The 14,643-nt window shown below is 42.0% G+C and overlaps 1 pseudogene; it reads left to right on the top strand.

The window, feature by feature from the left end:
* Positions 1–4,969: 4,969 nt before the first annotated feature.
* Positions 4,970–7,613, top strand: LOC113898036 (annotated as a pseudogene).
* Positions 7,614–14,643: the final 7,030 nt, after the last annotated feature.

Below are 14,643 nucleotides of genomic sequence, written 5' to 3'. Positions count from 1 at the left end.
GCTGTTTTGCAGGATCTAAACCTTCTTGAACATGCAGCCACTTGACTAACTGGAACCTAAGGAATGATGATGCCGACTTTGCTGACCCTGGTGACTTTAACTAGAGCCTGGATTCTATCAACCTTTGCCTTAATGCTATGCTGAATTCTCCTCTGTTTAAGCCCCTTCATCAGTATGAATAAACCAACCAAACCCTTTCATGAGTATACAGGTACCCTTAGCTTAAAACTTCCCCAGTTTTGCTGCTTGGGGAGACATTGCTTTGGAAAGATCCCAGTGTACTCCCTAGTTACTGGGAGTAATAAATCCTCCTTTCTCCCACTCTTTGGCTTGACACCCACAAAACGGGCAAAACCAAGTTTGGGGGTAACACAACCCTAATGAGAGTTGTGGGTTCCAAAAATGATTCTCACTCTAAATGATTTTTTTAAATTTTGTGTTAATTGTTGGGCACAGCATTGCCCTTCCTCCACTCATGGTTGCTATTTCTATTCCAGATCAAAATAACTGTAGTAACTTTTTCTGATTATATACTTTATTAAATACTGCAGCATATCTATTTTTATAATCTCTAGTTTTCCAAATAACTCTGCAGGACAGCTATTATTAAAAGCTGGGGCTTGAATAGTATAAGCAGCTAAAGAGGGGTTTAGCCAAACTGTGAGGATGGCTGGATCCTCCAGAACATAAGGAGCCACAGTAGTGTGTGCTGCAAAGTCTGGGGTCTCCAGTGTCCCCTGTTCCCTGTGTACCCTCAGAATATGTCCTCTTCCAGCTAGCAGAGGCTGCTACAGGAAGAGATACTGCCTTCACCCTCACATCTAAACATCCTTCCTGAGTCTTGGTTCAGGAGAAGGCAAAGTCCCAGACTTCTGCCAGGGAGAAATTAAGCCAGAGCCCTGATGAATGTGGCCATAGTTGATATGGTTTTAGCCCAAGTCAGTCACTCTTACACAGCCCACTAAAGGAGCTCCTGAGTATCAGACTGTCCTGGAAATCAGGCTCAGATCTGATTAGAAGGGTGGCAGAGCACCAAGAAGGCAGACTAGATGCACAGCTTCACCAGATCTTCAATGTCAAAGTCAGGGCCCTGATAGGAAAGGAAGGGGCCCTGAACGTGGAATTGAGGGGATGAGTCTGAGAACCTTACATCTCAGATTTCCCTGAGCCTTACTATCAGAAACAGCTGTGTCCCTATTCGGGCCCTGCAAATAGGTCTCAGTTCAGTTCAGTTCAGTCGCTCAGTCGTGTCCAGCTCTTTGCAACCCCATGAATCACAGCATGCCAGGCTTCCCTGTCCATCACCAACTCCCAGAGTTCACTCAAACTCATGTCCATCGAGTCGGTGATGCCATCCAGCCATCTCATCTCTGTCGTCCCCTTCTCCTCCTGCCCCCAATCCCTCCCAGCATCAGAGTCTTTTCCAATGACTCAACTCTTCGCATGAGGTGGCCAAAGTATTGGAGTTTCAGCTTTAGCATCAGTCCTTCCAAAGAACACCCAGGACAGATCTCCTTTAGAATGGACTGATTGGATCTCCTTGCAGTCCAAGGGACTCTCAAGAGTCTTCTCCAACACCACAGTTCAAAAGCATCAATTCTTCAGTGCTCAGCCTTCTTCACAGTCCAACTCTCACATCCATACATGACCATTGGAAAAACCATAGCCTTGACTAGATGGACCTTTGTTGGCAAAGTAATGTCTCTGCTTTTGAATATGCTATCTAGGTTGGTCATAACTTTCCTTCCAAGGAGTAAGCATTTTTAATTTCATGGCTGCAGCCACCTCTGCAGTGATTTTGGAACCCAGAAAAATAAAGTCTGACACTGTTTCCACTGTTTCCCCATCTATTTCCCATGAAGTGATGGGACCAGATGCCATGATCTTAGTTTTCTGAATGTTGAGCTTTAAGCCAACTTTTTCACTCTCCTCTTTCACTTTCATCAAGAGGCTTTTTAGTTCCTCTTCACTTTCTGCCATAAGGGTGGTGTCATCTGCATATCTGAGGTGATTGATATTTCTCCTGGCAATCTTGATTCCAGCTTGTGCTTCTTCCAGCCCAGTGCTTCTCATGATGTACTCTGCGTATAAGTTAAATAAGCAGGGTGACAATATACAGCCTTGATGTACTCCTTTTCCAGTTTGGAACCAGTCTGTTGTTCCATGTCCCATTCTAACTGTTGCTTCCTAACCTACATACAGGTTTCTCAAGAGGCAGGTCAGGTGGTCTGGTATTCCCATCTCTTTCAGAATTTTCTACAGTTTATTGTGATCCACACAGTCAAAGGCTTTGGCATAGTCAATAAAGCAGAAATAGATGTTTTTCTGGAACTCTCCTCCTTTTTCCATGATCCAGCAGATGATGGCAACTTGATCTCTGGGTCCTCTGCCTTTTCTAAAACCAGTTTGAACATCTGGAAATTCACAGTTCACGTATTGCTGAAGCCTGGCTTGGAGAATTTTGAGCATTACTTTACTAGCGTGTGAGACGAATGCAATTTTTCAGTAGTTTGAACATTCTTTGGCATTGCCTTTCTTTGGCATTGGAATGAAAACTGACCTTTTCCAGTCCTGTGGCCACTGCTGAGTTTTCCAAATTTGCTGGCATACTGAGTGCAGCACTTCCATAGCATCATCTTCCAGGATTTGAAATAGCTCAACTGGAATTCCATCACCTGAACTAGCTTTGTTCATAGTGATGCTTTCTAAGACCCACTTGACTTCACATTCCAGGATGTCTGGCTCTAGGTGAGTGATCACACCATCGTGATTATCTGGGTCATGAAGATCTTTTTTGTACAGTTCTTCTGTGTATTCTTGCCACCTCTTCTTAATATCTTCTGCTTCTGTTAGGTCCATACCATTTCTGTCCTTTACTGAGCCCATCTTTGCATAAATTGTTCCCTTGGTATCTCTAATTTTCTTGAAGAGATCTCTAGTCTTTCCCATTCTGTTGTTTTCCTCTATTTCTTTGCATTGATCGCTGAGGAAGGCTTTCTTTTCTCTCTTTGCTATTCTTTGGAACTCTGCATTCAGATGTTTATATCTTTCCTTTTCTCCTTTGCTTTTCACATCTCTCCTTTTCACAGCTATGTGTAATGCCTCCCCAGACAGCCATTTTGCTTTTTTGTATTTCTTTTCCATGGGGATGGTCTTGATCCCTGTCTCCTTTACAATGTCACAAACCTCCATCCATAGTTTATCAGGCACTCTGGCTATCAGATCTAGTCCCTTAAATCTATTTCTCACTTCCCCTGTATAATCGTAAGGGATTTGGTTTAGGTCATACCTGAATGGTCTAGTGGTTTTCCCTACTTTCTTCAATTTAAGTCTGAATTTGGCAATAAGGAGTTCATGATCTGAGCCACAGTCAGCTCCCGGTCTTGTTTTTGCTGACTGTATAGAGCTTCTCCATCTTTGGCTGCAAAGAATATAATCAATCTGATTTTGGTGTTGACCATCTGGTGACGTCCATGTGTAGAATCTTCTCTTAGGTTGTTGGAAGAGGTGCTTGCTACGACCAGTGCGTTCTCTTGGTAAAACTCTATTAGCCTTTGCCCTGCTTCATTCCATAGTCCAAGGCCAAATTTGCCTGTTACTCCAGGTGTTTCTTGACTTCCTACTTTTGCATTCCATTCCCCTATAATGAAAAGGACATCTTTTTTGGGTTCTAAAAGGCCTTGTATGTCTTCATAGAACCATTCAACTTCAGCTTCTTCAGCATTACTGGTTGGGGCATAGACTTGAATTACTGTGATATTGAATGGTTTGCCTTGGAAATGAACAGAGATCATTCTATCGTTTTTGAGATTGCATCCAAGTACTGCATTTCAGACTCTCTTGTTGACCATGATGGCTACTCCATTTCTTAGGGATTCCTGCCTGCAGTAGTAGATATAATGGTCATCTGAGTTAAATTCACCCATTCCAGTCCATTTTAGTTTGCTGATTCCTAGAATGTTGATCTTCACTCTTGCCATCTCCTGTTTGACCACTTCCAATTTGCCTTGATTCATGGACCTAACATTCCAGGTTCCTATGCAATATTGCTCTTTACAGCATTGGACCTTGCTTCTATCACCAGTCACACCCACAGCTGGGTATTGTTTTTGTTTTGGTTCCATCCCTTCATTCTTTCTGGAGTTATTTCTCCACTAATCTCCAGTAGCATATTGGGCACCTACCGACCTGGGAAGTTCCTCTTTCAGGATCCTATCATTTTGCCTTTTCATACTGTTCATGGGGTTCTCAAGGCAAGAATACTGAAGTGGTTTGCCATTCCCTTCTCCAGTGGACCACATTCTGTCTGACCTCTCCACCATGACCTGTCCATCTTGGGTGGCCCCACACAGCATGGCTTAGTTTCATTGAGTTAGATAAGGCTGTGGTCCGTGTGATTAGGTTGACTAGTTTTCTATGATTATGGTTTCAGTGTGTCTGCCCTCTAATGCCCTCTTGCAGCACCTACTGTCTTACTTGGGTTTCTCTTACCTTGGACGTGGGGTATGTCTTCAAGGCTGCTCCAGCAAAGTGCAGCCGCTGCTCCTTACCTTGGACGAGGGCTATCTCCTCACGTCCACCCCTCCTGACCTTGAACATGGAGTAGCTCCTCTCAGCCCTCCTGCGCCCGTGCAGCCACTGCTCCTTGGACGTAGGGTAGCTCCTCTCGGCCACTGCCCCTAGGTTTATCTGTACCATTTTTCTAGATTCCATGTATATGCATTAATACTTTATTCTGTATGACAGACTAGGTCCATCCACATTTCTACAAATGACCCAATTTCATTCCTTTTTATGACTAATATTCCATTTTTTATATGTACCACATCTTCTTTATCCATTCATCTATTGATGGACATTTAGGCTGCTTCTATGCAGATGTAGACAATGGACATGTGGACATGGGGTGGGGGTCGGGAAGGGGAGGGTGGAATGATTGGGAGAATAGTACTGACATAGATACACTACCATGCGTGAAATAGATAGCTCGTGGGAACCTGCTGTATCACACAAGAAGCTCAGTTGGTGTTCTGTGGTCACCTAGGGGGCAAGATGGGGGACAAAGGAGGCAGGTACAATAGGGAGGGGATATATGTATAACAGAGCTGATTCACTTTGTTGTGCAATAGAAACTAACACAACACTGTAAAGCCATTATACTTCAATAATAATAATAATAAATGAAACAGCTCTGTCTTTCTCTTGCCTAGAAGCAGGCAATGACCCTTTGTGATCCCCATATCTCACAAGATGATGCTGGTTCTCCTCAAGGCCTTCCGCTACAACCCCTTATTATCTCCAGGCTTATAACCAGTCAGTTCTAGGCCCAGCCTTAGAAGTGAAACACGAGCCTTATTCTAGAAACAAATAAAAAATCCACCAAAGGAATTGCAGAACTTTGCTAATGCAATCAGAAAAGAACGAGGGGAAAGATACGTGAGTAGATCTTGTTATTACCATCGAGCTCTGGAGAAAGGGGATTTGTTGACATGGAGGTACTTACTGATGACTCAAGACTTAACCTCTGGCAGAGACACTGGAATCAGTTTGAAGTGTTGTGATGGTGGTTTGAAATCTGAACATAATGAAAGCTTACCGTAACTGAAGTGGAGTTTCCAGAACTTCCTTGCCATGGAATTGAGTTGGATCTTGGCATAGGAAATATTAGAATAGATTTACTATGGAAAGTCTAAGAACTCTTAACCTGTGTTTCCCAGGAGGGCCAGATGCACTTGCTTTACTTAGATAATAAGAAATGCACTGGTGAGAAGCCACTGACATTCACCCGAAAAGTCTGGTCATTGCTGTTTTCTGCAAGTTGTATGGTTGGTATCTTGAAATGGAACTCCTAGATATCAATGGGGATGTTGGGATTCTAGAATGGTAGAGGTAGATAGCATTTGAGTATCAGAGGCAAAACTGTGTAGTTACAGCAGCAAGGCCAGAGTGCTGTGGGGGCCTTGGTCTACAGTATCTACAGCGATGTCTGAAAGATGACAATGTTCCTACATGTGAGAAGGGTGAGTGTCCAAGTGAGGTGGTGCTTAATTTTGGAACATTAACTTTATCAGTTTTGTTACAATGATACATAGTAATTGTAAAAAATTACCATTTTGGGGACCATTCATCCAGATTTCTCTCTGTGATTTTGTCTATAATTTTTCATGTGTAGGATCTGGTTGTATGTGTTATTCTTTAACTATATTTTTAGGCCAATATTTTGTAGTCATCTTTCCTTATCAATAAAGATAAACATGCTAGAGAGTTCTGAAGATATAAAGACAGCATGACGTAGTTTTAAGCACCTAGACGTTGAACCAGACTGCTTGAATTCAAATGCTAGTCCCATCAATTTCTAGCTTTGTGAAATTAAGTTGAATTTTATGTCTCAGTTTGCACATCTCTAAATTGGGTAAAACAGCGCTATCTTCTTTTTAAGATTATTGCAACAATTAAATGAGTTAATATATACTTAGATCAATGCTTGACAAGTGTTGCTGTTATTAGTTATTGCTTTATAGTCTCCCAATAATGGGCATTTAAATTATTGGTCTCTTTTAACTTGTGTAAGAAATACTGCAGTGAACTTTTTGCCCTTATATCTTCTTATATCTGTGTGATTATCTTCTTAAGAACATTCCTAGAAAAATTGGATTTCTAGAGCAACAGTCATGACCCTTTTCCCGAATGATACTTTTTATATTTTCTAGACTTTACCACAAGTTTCTAGCTTGAGAATTGTGTACTCCCCAGTCTATATTTGTAAATATGGATGTGTCCTTTAATCTCTTTTTAATTATTAAATAGGAATTTGAACCCAAGCAAGAGGAAATTAGAAAACATGGGCTCAGATGATCATTTGGTGCTTTGTGACTGAAATTGCTTTTAATTTTATCCTCTGCATGTTTTAGCTTGAATGCAGCAGCACTGGATCTCAACCAAGGGTCTCATTTTCAGAACAAGTCAGTTAAATCAGTGACCTTGTACTGTGACCTTACATGGCCCATGTAAGGGCCATGCTCCTTTGAAAAGGGGTTTCTGCAACATGACCCCACAGTTGAATGGATAATACCTGAGTCTTAAGAAAAATATTTCATTGATCCCCCCACCTCTGCACCCAGATGTAGCGTTTAGATGCTTCCATTTCTGTCACGTTTATATCTTATCTGATCCTTATGGCAATGGTTGCTGGCCAGACACTATAACTCCCACGTGGCTGCTGCTGCGGGGGCGGGGAGCGGAGAAGGCAGACGTGGTCCTGGGCAAGGACAAGCGCGGGGAGCAGCGGCTGCTGTCATTGCCCTTGTCCCACATCTGCGTCTTCATAAAGAGCTCCCCCGTGAGGTGTCCAGAAAGCCCTGGTGCTCACGGCCAAGGTCACGCAACATTGTTCACTATCTCACCACCTATTCCTGTAGCAACCCGAGTGGAAAAGAAAAGAAAGCACTCACAGTGATTTATCAAATACCGCAGAGGAATCGGAAACTTTTTAGCCTCTTGCAGATACACCATCAAGGACGATTTTAGCTAGTAGATATCTGAAAATGTTGAAGAGGGAAGAGGAGGAGAATGACAACAGCGATGAGAGCGATGACGACCATGTGGAATCCTAAACCAAAAGGTGCTTTGAAGCTCAGCCTGGTGAGGGCCCGCGAGGATTAGCTCCTGTACTCTCAAGCAGGCAGTAGTCAGTTCACTCTTCAGAAACCTGGCGGACGTTGTATTCTTTCCTGGCTGAGATGGAACATAATGTACCTCTGCCATAAACAGCCCAAAGGAAAGAAACCCAGATAGCAGCTTCTTCCCCAGACCGTCAATGCAGCTCGAGTGGGAGGGAGGGACGGATATATGGCTGCGAACCCTTGGGCACGGCCAGCCTGCAGCGGTAAGCTCTAGCGGCAAAGACGAGTTTTCTTCACCTCCTAGTTTACAGATGAGCTTCCCTGGTGGTTCAGTGGTAAAGAATTCACGTGCCAATGCAGGAGACCTGGGTTCAATCCCTAGGTTGGGAAGACCCCCTGGAGAAGGAAATGGCAAGCCTCTCCAGTATTCCTGCCTGGAAAATCCCATGGACGGAGGAGCTGGCAGATTACAGTCCATGGGGTCTCAAAAGAGGGGTCTCAAGAGTCAAACATGACTTACCGATTAAACAACAACTAGATTACACATAGATTTTGGAGAACTTCTAAATATGTGTAAATTCCCATATGTATATTTTGAGATTAGTTCTTGTAACAACTAGATTCTGCTTTAGTATGTTTAATATGTTGAAACTACATGTTTTAAATATGTAGCCTATGGGTAGTATGTTAGCTTTAAATTTTTGTACTTCAAGAAAATTTGTTTGAGGCTCATTCCCTAGGAGTGCTTAAAATAGACAATAATCACATCACCTAGGTCAGTTTGTGGAGATTTTATCTGAAGGCAGAGGAATGAGCTACCTAGAATTTTTATGCATTTTATTCCTTTGGTGATTCACTAATATGGCTCAGTCATCCTTGAAACAATATTCCAATCCTAGACTTTGATCCCAAGTCACATGTGAACCTTTAAAGTGTTGTTTATATCCATTCTACATTTTGTTTCCTAAAAGTTTCATTCTGTAATGAGTTAATTATGCAATGTCATTCAACTTCAAAGTCATTCTAGTTGGTTTTATTAAAAATGTAGATGCTCTTTAAAAAAAAAAAAAACAAGAAGAAAATAGTTACTGGCTTGCTTCACTTCCCATGGCTCCTTGTCTCTGAGTCTCTGAACTGTTTATTTCCTTCTAGGACAAAGGACGGAGAAGGCAATGGCAACCCACTCCAGTACTCTTGCCTGGAAAATCCCATGGATGGAGGAGCCTGGTGGGCTGCAGTCCATGGGGTCTCGAGGAGTCGGACACGACTGAGCGACTTCACTTTCACTTTTCACTTTCATGCATTGGAGAAGAAAATGGCAACCCACTCCAGTGTTCTTGCCTGGAGAATCCCAAGGACGGGGGAGCCTGTTGGGCTGCCGTCTATGGGGTCGCACAAAGTTGGACACGACTGAAGCGACTTAGCAGAAGCAGCAGCAGGACAGAGGAGCTTAATCCTTCCACTCTGTGTTTTCTGCCCCTCTAAGGATATTTTTACCTTTACTCTCTGCCCTTCTAAAAGTTAACTTACTCTTTTCTTGAAACTTTTTTTCCTAACCTAAGCTCTGAGTGCCTCTCTCTAAGCTCTGTTTCTATGTAACAGTCCTGTTTTAGGGATTTCATCGTTCCTCTCTTTGCAGTGTTCTAGCAGCTGGTTCCTTCTCTTTGCAGTGTTTTAGCAGATGGAAGCATGGGAGGTGGTGAAGTCAAGCATTCAGATAGATTCAAACTGGTCTCAATTCATGTTTTTATGAGTTCATTCTTCATTTACGCTTCCATTCATGTTTTCACATAGGTATTATTCACTTGCTTAGTCATTATTCACTTATTCCTGCATGAAATATTAATACATTCTACCATCTGCATTCAATTCTCACACATTCATCTCAACACTTATTCATTCATTTATGCCTTTATTCATTCAGTTATTGAATTCATTTACATAACATTTATTTATTTTAAAGATTTTTAAAATGTGGACCATTTTTAGTCTTTATTGAATTTGTTACAATATCACTTCTGTTTTATGTTTTAGTTTTTTGGCCATGAAGCATGTGGAATCTTAGCTCCCCAATCAGGGATTGAACCAGCACCCCCTGCAAGGGAGGGCAAAGGCTAAACCACTGCACCACCAGGGAAGTACCCGTTTACATAGAATTTATATACTCAACAATTTTTTAATTAATTTTTTTTATGTCAGCCAGGAAAGCAGGAAACCAATGGCACATTTAAATCAGGATAATTGAAGGGATTATGAGAAATAGATGGGGAAACAGTGGAAACAGTGTCAGACTTTATTTTGGGGGGCTCCAAAATCACTGCAGATGGTGATTGCAGCCATGAAATTAAAAGACGCTTACTCCTTGGAAGGAAAGTTATGACCAACTAGATAGCATATTAAAAAGCAGAGATATTATTTTGCCAACAAAGGTCCGTCTAGTCAAGACTACGGTTTTTCCAGTAGTCATCTCCGGATGTGACAGTTGAACTATAAAGAAAGCTGAGTGCCAAAGAATTGCTGCTTTTGAATTGTGGTGTTGGAGAAGACTCTCGAGAGTCCCTTGGACTGCAAGGAGATCCAACCAGTCCATCCTAAAGGAGATCAGTCCTGGGTGTTCTTTGGAAGGACTGACGCTGAAGCTGAAACTCCAATACTTTGGCCACCTCATGAGAAGAGTTGACTCATTGGAAAAGACTCTGATGCTGGGAGGGATTGGGGGCAGGAGGAGATGGGGATGACAGAGGATGAGATGGCTGGATGGCATTACCGACTCTATGGACATGAGTTTGAGTGAACTCCGTGAATTGGTGATGGACAGGGAGGCCTGGTGTGCTGAGATTCATGGGGTCGCAGAGAGTCGGACACAACTGAGCGACTGAACTAAACTGAACTGAATTGAAGGGATTATTTACAAAGGCTTTGGCAGAGTATAGGAAAACCACAAGGATTAGTGCAAGACTAATACTTTGGCCCCCTGATGTGAAGAAATGACCATTTGGAAAAGACTCAATGCTGGGAAAGATTGAAGGCAGGAGGAGAAGGGGACGGCAGAGAATAAGATAGTTGGATGGCATCATGGACTTGATGGACATGAGTTTGAGTAAACTCTGGGAGTTGATGATGGACAGGGAAGCCTGGCGTGCTGCAGTCCACAGGGTCGCAAAGAGTCGGACACGACTGAGCGACTGAACTGAACTGAAGTGTAACACTCTGGAGCTAACAACAGCCAGTCCCGGTTACCATCTCTGGCTCTGAAAGGAAAAGGGGGAGAATAATTGAGACTTTTCATTGTGGTATCCCTGCCTGGATGGGAGAGAATCTGGGCATAAATACCAGATTGAATTCTCCTTCCTTTGGCAGATCTTTTGCCAATGCCTCCACTCTACAAGTATTTTCTGCATGGGAACTATGTCAGTGTGCGACACAGAGGGCAGAGGCAGTCGGCACTGGTCAGCCTTCTGGGGGCAGGGCAGGATGAAGGTTGGTGGAGAATGTATCTGGAGAGGCAAAGAAATGGAGAGAGCAGTCCCCATGCTCTCTGAAGTTCTGAAGCTAGTCAGCAATGCATCTTCCCTCTTCTTCTTTTATAATTAAAAAATACTGTATTTATTTTAAACAATTAAAAATTATTTTCCCATTGAGGTTATTAAAGAATACTGAGCAGAATTCTGTGTGCTGTACAGTAAGTCCTTGTTGGTAATCTATTTTAAATACAATGGGATGTACATGTCAATCCCAAACTCCCAATCTCTTCTCCTTTCTTATTACTGAGGAAGAACCAGTAATGGGCAAAAAAATTCCTGCTTAGGAAATTACTTTCATCACAGAGAGCCACATAGACTAGGGTCAGCCTGGTTACACATGCTGGCTATCTTGGATTTTGCTTTTTTGGGAAAGTCTTTCCGGTTCTTCCATCACCCCCATCCCAAAAAAGTGCTGTTTCCTACGACAATGTTTTAACGATAAATTGTGTCTGAATGACTGCATTCTGCATTCTACACACCTTGATTATCTTAGCCAGGGCCTGGCAAAGAGTAAATGTCAAACGCAACAGTGAAAGAACACCTGGGTGCTGAAGCATCAAGATGCTGTGAATTTCTTCCACTCTACCACAAGGTGGCAACAGTTACCATGGTCCAATTTTCTTATCTGCAGGACTCAGGCACACATCTTCATCCACTATCCTGTGAATAGAAAAAATCTATTCTTAAAACTCAACATTAAAAAAACTAAGATCATGGCATCTGGTCCCATCACTTCATGGCAAATATAAGGGTAAAAAGTGGAAACAGTGACATTTTATTTTCTTGGGCTCCAAAATCACTGTGAACAGTGACTGCAGCCATGAAATTAAAAGTCCCTTACTCCTTGGAAGGAAAGCTATGACAAGCCTAGCCAGCATACTAAAAAGCAGAGATACCACTTTGCCGACAAAGGTCTGCATAGTCAAAGCTATGGTTTTTCCAGTAGTCATGCCTGGATGTCAGATTTGGACCATAATGAAGTTTGAGTGCCAAAAAATCGATGCTTTTGAATTGTGGTGCTGGAGAACATTCTTGAGAGTCTCTTGGACTGCAAGGGGATCAAACCAGTCAATCCTAAAGGAAATTAATGTGGAATATTCATTGGAAGGACTGATGCTGAAGCTAAAGTTCCAATGCTTTGGCCACCTGATGCCAAGACTCTTTGGAAAAGACCCTGATGCTGGGGAAGATTGAAGACAGAAGGCACAGGGGAAGACAGAGGGTGAGATGGGTAGATGGCATCACCAACTCAATGGACATGAATTTGAACAAACTCCAGGAGAGAGTGGAGGACAGGGAAGGCTGATGTGCTGCAGTCCATGGAGTCTTAAAGAGTTGGACTTGACCTACAGACTGAACAACAACAAAATTTTAAAATAACTATATCAAGGAGAGAATAATACACTGATGGTGAGGAAGAGAAAAACAATTGCATATCTACTTTCACTAATATTATTAGATATGGCACTATAAATTTTACTTTAAACAGCATTTGAAAAACATTACTAAATTTCTGAAACAAAATTGGCCTCTGTGCAAATGTTAGATAAACAAATGGATTATCCCTGCCCTATACGGTTCCTAGCTATATAATTTGTTCACCCAAAGTCTCTTCTCTGGGCTCTTCCCATACACCTGGCCCTTTTTCTTGCCCTCAACGTTAACAAGTCCCATAGGTTCAGGTTCTCAGTGACTTGCTTCTGTTCCCTCTTCTCTGCAGCCACCTCTATCTGTGCAGAAACTATATACTGTGCTTCTTATACTGGCCTGTGGATGCTGAAATTCATCCCTGTTTCTAGTCTTTTTAACTCTTGAAGAATGGCACCATTTTTTAGAAATTGTTGCTGAATGTTCTTTACAAGCTCAGGGATGAAGCTGTCCTAGTGAGGTGAAGTGTAATTTATCTAGTTTTTTTTTTCTTTTTTAAAATACTTACATTTCTTGAATGTGTTAGAAACAATGTAGAGCGTTGTGCCTGCATATTTTTTAATCTGCAGAAAACTTGCTTCTATTTTACTACGTTTGCACTTTGGCAAAGATTACCAAGACTTGTCTAACACTTACCAACAATTCTGGATTTAGCAATAAAATTTTCCCCTATAGTTTAAAATAAACTATGTCCAAAGGATTAAGAAAAAGAATGCTAAATAAGATCAGACTTTTTTTTTTTAATAATCAAGGGGTCTCTCAGTCAGTCAGTTCATTCACTCAGTTGTGTCCGACCCTTTGCGACCCCATGGACTGCAGCACGCCAGGCTTCCCTGTCCATCACCAACTCCAGGAGCTTGCTCAAACTCATGCCCATCAATTTGGTGATGCCATCCAACCATTTCTTCTTCTGTTGTCCCCTTCTCCTCCTGCCTTCAATCTTTCCCAGCATCAGGGTCTTTTCTAATGAGTCAGTTCTTTGTATCAGGTGGCCAAAATATGGGACTTCAGCTTCAGCATTAGTCCTTCCAGTGAATATTCAGGACTGATTTCCTTTAGGATGGGTGGTTGGATCTCCTTTCTATCCAAGGGACTCTCAAGAGTCTTCTCCAACTCCACAGTTCAAAAGCATCAATTCTTTGCTGCTCAGCTTTCTTTATAGTCCAACTCTCACATCCATACTTGACTACTGGAAAAACCATAGTTTTGACTAGATGGACCTTTGTTGGCAAACTAATGCCTCTGCTTTTTAGTATGCTGTCTAAGGGGTCCCTACAGAAGATGGATAAGAAACCATGGGGGTGGATGGCTGGACCATGAGTAATTCCTGAAGCTGAGAAGAGGAGCCTAAGAGCTCAGAGCAGGAGGAAGGGGTGAGATGGGTAAAATTTTCAGCTTCTCAACACAGAAGACTTAAGAACTTAAAAAATTTCAGTTAAGGTGTCTGCCTTAGTAAGAGACAAGAATAAGATGAGCAGTAGGGAGAGAACAAAGAAAAGAATGAGGCACATCCACAGTTGTGTTGGTGTACACTGGAGCCTGGCAGTGAGTGGAGAGAGTCCCTAATATGTTGCCTCTCCTGAATCTTCCAGGCTTTTCTCATTGCTGAGGGAGAGCTCACACTCATTGACCACCTACCGTGTCCCAGGAACCATATTAATCTTTTCCATATTATATCACTTGAGTTTTATAATCATTCCACATCAAAGTACAATTCTCAAAAAGGTAAAAACATGATTTTCACAGGAAGATATAATGAATGTGTGTCAAAAATGTATTCAACTCATTATGAATGAACTAGTAAGATGGCAAAACTGATTTCCAAGACCATTTGAGGAAGAGGGGTATATGTAGCATACCAGGAAAGGAATCCTTAAAAGATTGTTAATGTCTACAGATAATAAAATGGTTACCTTTGTTTTTATTATATTTGTACTGGACAGCAATCTGCAAGTTAAAATGTAACTCCATATTTTGGGGCCTCTAATCAAAAAGCAAATTGGAAAGTCAAACAAAGGTATATTCTAGGGAATGAGTTCTGGGCCAGGCCTGATTAAATGCTGACCAAG

The sequence above is a fragment of the Bos indicus x Bos taurus genome, chromosome 1, assembly GCF_003369695.1.
Source record: "Bos indicus x Bos taurus breed Angus x Brahman F1 hybrid chromosome 1, Bos_hybrid_MaternalHap_v2.0, whole genome shotgun sequence".
NCBI classification, from domain to species: domain Eukaryota; kingdom Metazoa; phylum Chordata; class Mammalia; order Artiodactyla; family Bovidae; genus Bos; species Bos indicus x Bos taurus.
This window is presented reverse-complemented; position numbering and strand designations above follow the sequence as displayed.